The 7,936-nt window shown below is 38.1% G+C and overlaps 1 protein-coding gene across 1 annotated transcript in view; it reads right to left on the bottom strand.

Moving 5' to 3' along the window:
- Positions 1-6,197, bottom strand: part of LOC109044014 (uncharacterized) — a 42,338-nt gene extending 36,141 nt beyond the window's left edge. The window contains exon 1 of the mRNA XM_019061468.2: positions 4,687-6,197. The gene's annotated coding sequence lies outside the window, so the exon portion shown is untranslated. The remainder of the gene's footprint in view (positions 1-4,686) is intronic.
- Between the last annotated feature and the right edge of the window lie 1,739 nt (positions 6,198-7,936).

Raw genomic sequence — 7,936 nt, forward strand, 5'->3', positions numbered from 1 at the left:
TGGAGAGATCTCTTACAAACCATATGAAATGTGGATGAATCAACTTCAATTTTTTAAAGAAAAAAAGAAAGAGCAAGATCCAGTCCACTCATGTTTCTGTCCTTCAAAACAGATCGATAGGAGTTGTGATTTTATACCATAAACTATTAACGCCTTTCAGTAGATGGGAATTTCCGCTCCATTAGACAACGTTTCATGTGTTCCAATGAGTCATTGCGCCATTGCACTTAAAATGCACGTTGCATCTGCGATCATGAACGTCAAAAAAACGCTCCGTTTTGACTGACCTTGACCTGCACAGCTGGTTAGTAAGTGCTACAGCATCATGTAGTTTTTTCTATTTTTTCTAGAGGTTAGGAAACAGTCTCCACGGGAGCATTACGCATAGAGGATAATCTAAAATCGTACCTTATTGCAGTGGAAGTAAATTATACACGAATGTCCGATGAAAATTACTTACATTTTAACTTTTCCATTTTTATTGTCCCCCACTCCAGAGTTAAATGAAACTCTTATAGCCTCGGAGAATTTCGAGGGCTTAATATTTTCCGTAAACTGTTTCATTTACCCATGTATTCCAACGCTATAATAATTGTATTCGCGTAATAATCTGTTTACTTTTATACGCTTTATTTTGAAAATTCCACCGCACATACAATTTATTAATGCCACTCAGGTTCATTTTAGTTTACAGTGAGACATTGGGTCATTCGTAATAATTTGAATACTGCGCTGAATTCGAAATTGAGCCTCTAAATTTATTTTTATGGGAAGAGAGCTACTACTTGAGAAACATTTCACCGTATGATTTCCTTTTAAAATAAAGTAATAAGATTTAATTTTGAAACGAAAATTGTGAGCGAAGATTTATCACCGTGTAATTTTATTTCGCTCGTCTTCGACAAGAAATTCTCATCGCACTGAATCACAATACATGAGAGCATATATAATGGTGGGAATTTCATATCAGAGAAATTAAATAGATACTTTGATCAGCTGAAGAAACAGGTTAACCTAATAAGTATGGAAGTATAGCTTAAAGGCTTGAGCTTTGTTTTTCACGAAAATTTTCCTCACACAATGTTTTTCGAGTCAGAAGAAAGAAAACTTACATGCAGGCACAACTGAAATACCTACAGAGACTTCAAAAAGTGAAGAGAAGGACTATTAATAAAAGAAAAAGCACAATTGGAAAAAAAAGTCTGCTAACTCAAAAGTTTGCCATGAAAAGGGCGGGTAAAACTAAAAATAAGTCGTTCAAACGATTTGAGAGAAAGCAAAATATAAATAAATGATTACGCGAGGGTGGTTACTGGAAGCCCGTCATTGTCAAATCATCAGTTTATATCATGTATTATATCCATCTGCAAGGGTGCACAACGATTTAACAACGAGTTGTGTTGTTGATCTCCCAGTTTGATATGTCCTGCGATTAACTAGTTACCAAAGTCTAGTCTTAAGTCGATGATATATAGTATATAGGAGAATTTTTGAAGGGTATCAACAGAGATTAGCAAAAACTCGGCAAACAGCCTAACAGTTGTTTCTTTTTACGAATCAGAGAGAAATGCCTAAAAATAGTCTCAAAGTGTTTGCCGATTGCTTGCCTCACGTCAATGATGCTCGTCATCTGTGATTGCAAATTATTGGATATCACAGCCATGATATATCCATTATTGAATAAATCAGGCCCGAACGGGATCTAGCTATAAGCTTTTAAAGTTTTGACATAATGCTCCGGACTCGTTCTAGTGGTGATTCATGACAATTGGCAACTTAATTTTTCCTCCATTTAAATGTATGTAAAAGAATCGATGTTTTCAATGGATTTAAATGGAGTGTTAACAAAGTTGCCAACTTAAGAAATCGCCACTGAGTTATTCCAACGTGCGCTGCGCCGTTACGAGGGTAGGTAACCACCTTCCTGGACAGTGAATTCGAAGCCCCTCCCCCTAGACAGGGCGACGGGGCAAGTTGGCAGCAATGTTTTTCCTCAATTAAAATCCATTAAAAATATCGATTTCAGGCGCGGCAAACTGCCTAACCGATAATCGATTATTTTACATACATTTAAATGGAAGAAAAACGGAGTTGCTAATTTCCAAAAATCGCCGCTTAGTCAAGGCTGAGGAGGGATAGAAAAGCACAGTGATGGCTTTTAGGAGAAAATCTTCTGGAGACAAATGAATAGGATTATCAATTTTTTTGAGGGTGGAGGGAGGGTTAATCCACTAGTTGAACTTTTCAATAATGATGGCATGCCTCAGAATTAAATCATAATCTGTGAAAATTTTGTTTTAAAAAAAAAACAAGAAAAAAATGCATGAAAGCCTCTCAAATTGAAATAAATATAGGAAACGAAAGAAATTTTGAAGCCCCACACGACCACGCACTTTCTATACCAATAGTGGTAGGCCACCCCTGCCGTGCTAACGGAAAACGCCTAATAAACCTTCAGACGTTGCCAAATGTAACTTTGATTAATCACAAATTTTCGGTAAAATTTTTAAATAATTTTTTTCAGTTTTTCAAAGAATTTTGTTCGTAATACAAACTAAAATGTCTGAAAATGTTGAGGAAAAATAGTGATAACTTTCTTCAAATATAAATATTTTATCGCTGGAAATTTGGCAACATTCAAAAGTTCGTATGGCGTTTTTCCTTAGCACATAGGCGAGAAAGCAACCGGTGGCTGCTTGAAGAAGGTATCCACGTTATGAGTAAATTTCATGGATGTTTCTTAGCGGGAACATAATGGCAACAATGTGAAAGTCTTGTTTCGGGGCGAAAACTTTCCGGAATTAGTTGAGCGCCTTTGACACCTTTCCCGGATTCCATTGTGATTCCAGTCATTTTTGTGTTGGCTAAGCGGGCAAGCGTCCTCACCCCTCCGTTCGCGCCCACAACCGCGAGTTATTTGTTCAAATGAAGTGGTAGTCCCTCTCTCCCATTGTTGCGTTTTTAATTTGTTGCCCCGCGTAATGTGCTGTTTCCACATGATTATTAAATATTTTGACAGGCGGAAATATCCCCAGCGTCCGTTGCTGACGTCACCCTGTATAAATCCCAGTATTCACACTCTCTTAGGATATACTCCCAGTTTCTCGCCCAACTTGGCAGCCTTTGCCCTTCTTCATTATGCTTAAGTAGACTCTTTCTCTTGAGAGTCGATTTCGTCGTCAATTTACTCAGTAAAAGCTACGGTAAACATCGAAGGGTAGTTGCGAACACTTTTTTCAGGTTCCCTCCATTCTTCATTGTAACGTTGACCAACTCTTTCAAAATGAAATTTGAATTTTTTTTTTTTTTTTTTGTGCTGAATTTTATTCATTAGTTTTAATTAATCCTAAATTTAAAACATGTAAAATTGAAATTTTATCCAAATTTCATCAAATCCAACATTTAGGAAAGTTCCTCTTCAAACTTGCACGAAGGAAACGAATGTCAACGGGAAGTCTGGATATTAACTATCGAACAATACATTGGTGCTGTCTAATTAACAATGATTAAATGAAAGAAATGCAATGATGTCATTCGTATAATCTAACTAGCATTTGATGTATGTTCAGAATCCTTCTTGTTAATATCTTGTTCAAGAGTTGACCTCTGAACTTTTCATATTGTGAATTGTTTTCTGCATGATATTTTTATGAGAAAACCTGTGACGTTTATTCTAGTTCAGACCATGCCTAGTAACTCATTCCTACAGCCCCCACGAGCCGATTATTGCAAATTTAAAGTAAGCCGATGAGACATCGAAATGCGATGTATTTCAGGATTAAGATAGGGCTTAGTTTTGTCTTATCAGGCCGATATATTTTCATTAATCAGACCACTGGGGTTTCTCGCTAATTGGACTACATACTGTAAAAAGGAATCACTAATTTTGGTTCATCTATGAAAGCACCTGCCTACGAGAGGAATCAAATGACATCTATTTTCTCTCTAACATGAACCAGAAATAGTTGTTTTTACTGCAAAATGTAGTTCAACTGGAGTTCAGTTTCGACAGCATTGCGAGTAAAACAGCAGGTGTCCGAGGAAATCCGTAGCGCCTTCATTTATTCTCATCAGCAACACGCACATCCAACGAGCACGAATTGTTGTATTCAGGGGCTGTTTTCAAATGCCATGTCGTGGGGTCTTCAACAGAGGTATATCTGTTGAAAAACGAAAAATCTCTCGTCCAATTTGTATGTCTATTATAAACCACAGTATTGTTGCCTCTTTTTTTTCAAAACGAGCACATGACAAAAATATTTCTGAGACAATATTGACGATCACATCCTTTTTCGCGTAGTTTGAGAAACGAGAGAAGTTACAACTTTTCCATCAAACGTAAAAAATGATCAATAAAAATGTAAATGCATGGCATAGAGTTCTATCAAGGAGGCAGTGTACTGTATTTTTACGATGCATTAATACATTTTCCGTTCAATGCTTGTTTTTTTCTGTTCTATGTTATCTTTTCCAACAGATGGAATCAGATTCATTGCCATTGCAGGGTAAATTAAAGATAAGCCTATATTTTTTCAACCCTCAGCATGAGAAATTTCACCCCTCCATTGATAATTGTTATATTTTCTTTAAAGAACTTCACTCATACAGGGAAGAGCGAAAGTGTATTTATTTTAAAAAGTGCCCCAACATCTATAGCTACTTATGCTACTTTGAGAACAAACTTACCTAATGAAACTCTCCGTCAGATTTTTTTGTTGAAGATCCAGTTTGCACCACTTCGATTATCACAGCCGTAGTTGAATTAGGGCAATCCCGCACAAAAATATACCCTCAAGTAAGTTCAAATTCACTCTTGTGATTTTAGTTTAAACGCACAAATCATTATTGTTAAGTTATCAAAGAATTCAGTCACGCAATCAAAAAAAGACGGGAGCATCTCGACGATTAGATGCCGACTTAATTACGATACTTTATTTACACATTTCAAGGGACGAGCTTAGATAAATTTGAAAATTCCTTCTATCCTTTTATCGTTAAAGGGAATGATAAAAAATGGAAATAGAAATGATAAACATTAGTTATACTTTCTGGTATTACTTAATAACAAAAAAAATGAGTTTATTGAATTTTAAAGGCTGAATTTTGATGTAGGTCGATAAGCTTAATGCGTCAAAAATTATGCTAGTATGAGCAAAAAAGAAGTATGTGATAGATCATCTGAATTATTACAAGAGAAGTCGCGGCTGTTACTTAACTACCTCGAGGCAAGCTTTGAGTTCAAAAGCAGATTTTTTAAAAAAAACTTCGGAGAATCCCGACTTGAACTTGATGTTTTAATGCCAGCAGTAATCATTTCGTAAAAAAGTACTATGCATCATGGAGTTGCAACGAATTCAATGAGTTTTTCCCAGGCATACAACACGTGTGCTACTAGAATTGTTATATAATCCAAATTCTCAGAGAGACCTGCTTTTCAATATTGAGTTGAAAAGACCTTTGTTAAAAAGTACAAATCATATGAGCCACGAATATAAAGCTACGCGATTCAAAAACAGAATTTCAGGAGGAAAGTCATCGCTTTAAATTCTTAGAAGCCTTTGCCGTGGCGGAGACAACGAACAAAGAAAATCAAAGTTTTTGCACCGTAATCCGCATTATTAAAAGCTTCGGAGGCAGCTATTCCAAAGTAGGCGTAAAGTATTGTGCACGGATGAGCTGGCATAGATTACACACAACGCACTAATTTTTTTTAGATATTTTTAGTCTTCAAAACGAGGAAATTCTATTCACAAAACCCGAACACGCACCAGGACAAAATTCGAAAAAAATGAGCTTTCACGTAACCAGCAGCTAAAAGAGCAACTCGAATACAACAAATGTCGGTTGAATAACATACGAGAAAACCACTTTTCACAAAGCTACAGGGTGTGTTATCAGTAAAAGTTTCGCGTTATCAGTAGCCGAAGAATCACTCAGAAACGTATTTTGCGGGAATATGAGTGGGTGCTGTACGGCGAAGTGCGGTCATTAAAGCGCGGCTTATTAGGGATCAACAGGGCGACCCACGGACAATGGAGGAGACAAAAAACGCATGGGCAACAAAGAAGCGGGAGCGAGCGCGGGTGTTATCAGCGAAAGTGCGAGCTTTGGGAGCTTATCAGAGCTTGGGCGGCGGTTGAGCGCAGCATCCACGGGAGACTGGACGCGGTGGTGCGGCGGCGGGACAGCGCCGGGGATCTGGGCCGCCCCCGAGCGGGCCAATGGGGGCGCACGACGCCGGCCGGACGCCCCGCACCCATTGGCCCGCGCGGCGCAGCGCCGCCGCGACGCCGGCCTCCCGGCCGACCCGACCCGGGAGCACCTCCGAGCTCGTTCCCCGTTCACTCGCCCGCTCATCCCGCCCCGCGACTCCCGCCAGCCCCGCAGATAATTAAGCTCGCGCGCCTAGGCCGCCCGCGCCTGCCTTCATTACTGCCTCGCTAAGGAAAAACGCCGTATGAACATTCGAAATTTGCTAAGTTTCTTCCGAAAAAAAAACGAAATTACTGGGAAAACTGTGAATGTTATTTTCTCAAATTTTCAGACAATTTTGTACGCAATTGAATCCAAAATATCTGAAAATTTCAAGGAAGAAATTCTATGAATGATGTCAAAAATACATGTTTTATCAAGGGAAATTTGGCAACTCCCGCATGGTCATACGGCATTCTTCCTTAGCACGGCAGTAAGGAAGAAGGCCGTATGAACATTCGAGAGTTGCCGGAGTACTTCTAGTAGAACATGAATTTCTGGGGAAATTTATGCACATTTTTCTTTGAAATTTTTAAGCATTTTAGATCAAGTTGAGGACAAAATTGTCTCAGAAATGGGAGGAAAAATATCCAAAATTTTTCTTGTAAATTCGGTTTTTATTGAAGGGAATTTGGCAATGTCTGAAGACTCATATGGCTCTCTTCCTTATCACAGCAGATTAGGTCCTAGAAATAGCTTATGCTCGTCCTTGAGAGGAACGTCGTACAAGCCCTCAGAAATTGCCATATTTCTTCTGGACAGTCAGAGTGCTAACTTTAGTGAGACATTTTCTTTTTTATCAATGAACTTTAATCGCCATTTGATTTCAGGAATGTGTAAAGAGCTTGATGCAAAAACGACGTTTTCCACCCCCACCTTCGCCCCTCCTCTGGAATTTCTTCAAACTTCGTTTATCAATTACTCATACTTGAGCGCTTCTTTCCCCAAATTTTCGGGTTGTTTGACATTTTTTATTGTTGATTGTAAATCCAATAAGGATTTACTGCGGTTAAAATTGTAAAGAATGTTGGCAAAATTTTGGAAAACTTCTAAGTTCGGTGCGAATTTACCTCAAAATTTGTATTGCCCACATTGTACTTTGCATTGCATTTTTTTTGTTTTGTATTTTGTACTTTTTGCAGAAATAAATCATTGTAATCCATTGAAATTTAAATGATCCATTGAGATCTCTTAAATTGGGGAGAAAGGATGCTTTTATTCACGGAAAATTCTTTTATCAACACATTCTGCTTGATTTAAGAGGAAATTTTCTTGAGAGCAAATTCAAGTATTTTCTTTTTTCCGTGTGCGTTGAACTTGCATTACTTACAGTCACTGAACAGGAAAAGTTTCATGCAGGTGTCGTCGCGAACGATAGGGCTATGTTTTTATCAAAAGGTGTAGAAAATCAGTCAAATACAAATTGAAAAACTCTTGGGAGGAAGATTTCTATGGTCACAGAAAACAGAAAACCAGAAAAGCACCTCACGCATTTTTTTTTTTTTTTTCATACCGCTGTAGCCTTTCTCCTTCTACTTCGGACATGTTCTCTCTGCGTGAAAAGTTTTTGACTGCTCCGTTCAAATTAAAATTCAAAATGTATATGTATTGTTTCCCCGACTGAAGATCTTTCAAGGAGGCGAATATGGCAAAAATGAAATCAGCACATTTTCTCGATAGAATC

The sequence above is a fragment of the Bemisia tabaci genome, chromosome 1 (genome assembly GCF_918797505.1).
Source record: "Bemisia tabaci chromosome 1, PGI_BMITA_v3".
Taxonomy (NCBI): domain Eukaryota; kingdom Metazoa; phylum Arthropoda; class Insecta; order Hemiptera; family Aleyrodidae; genus Bemisia; species Bemisia tabaci.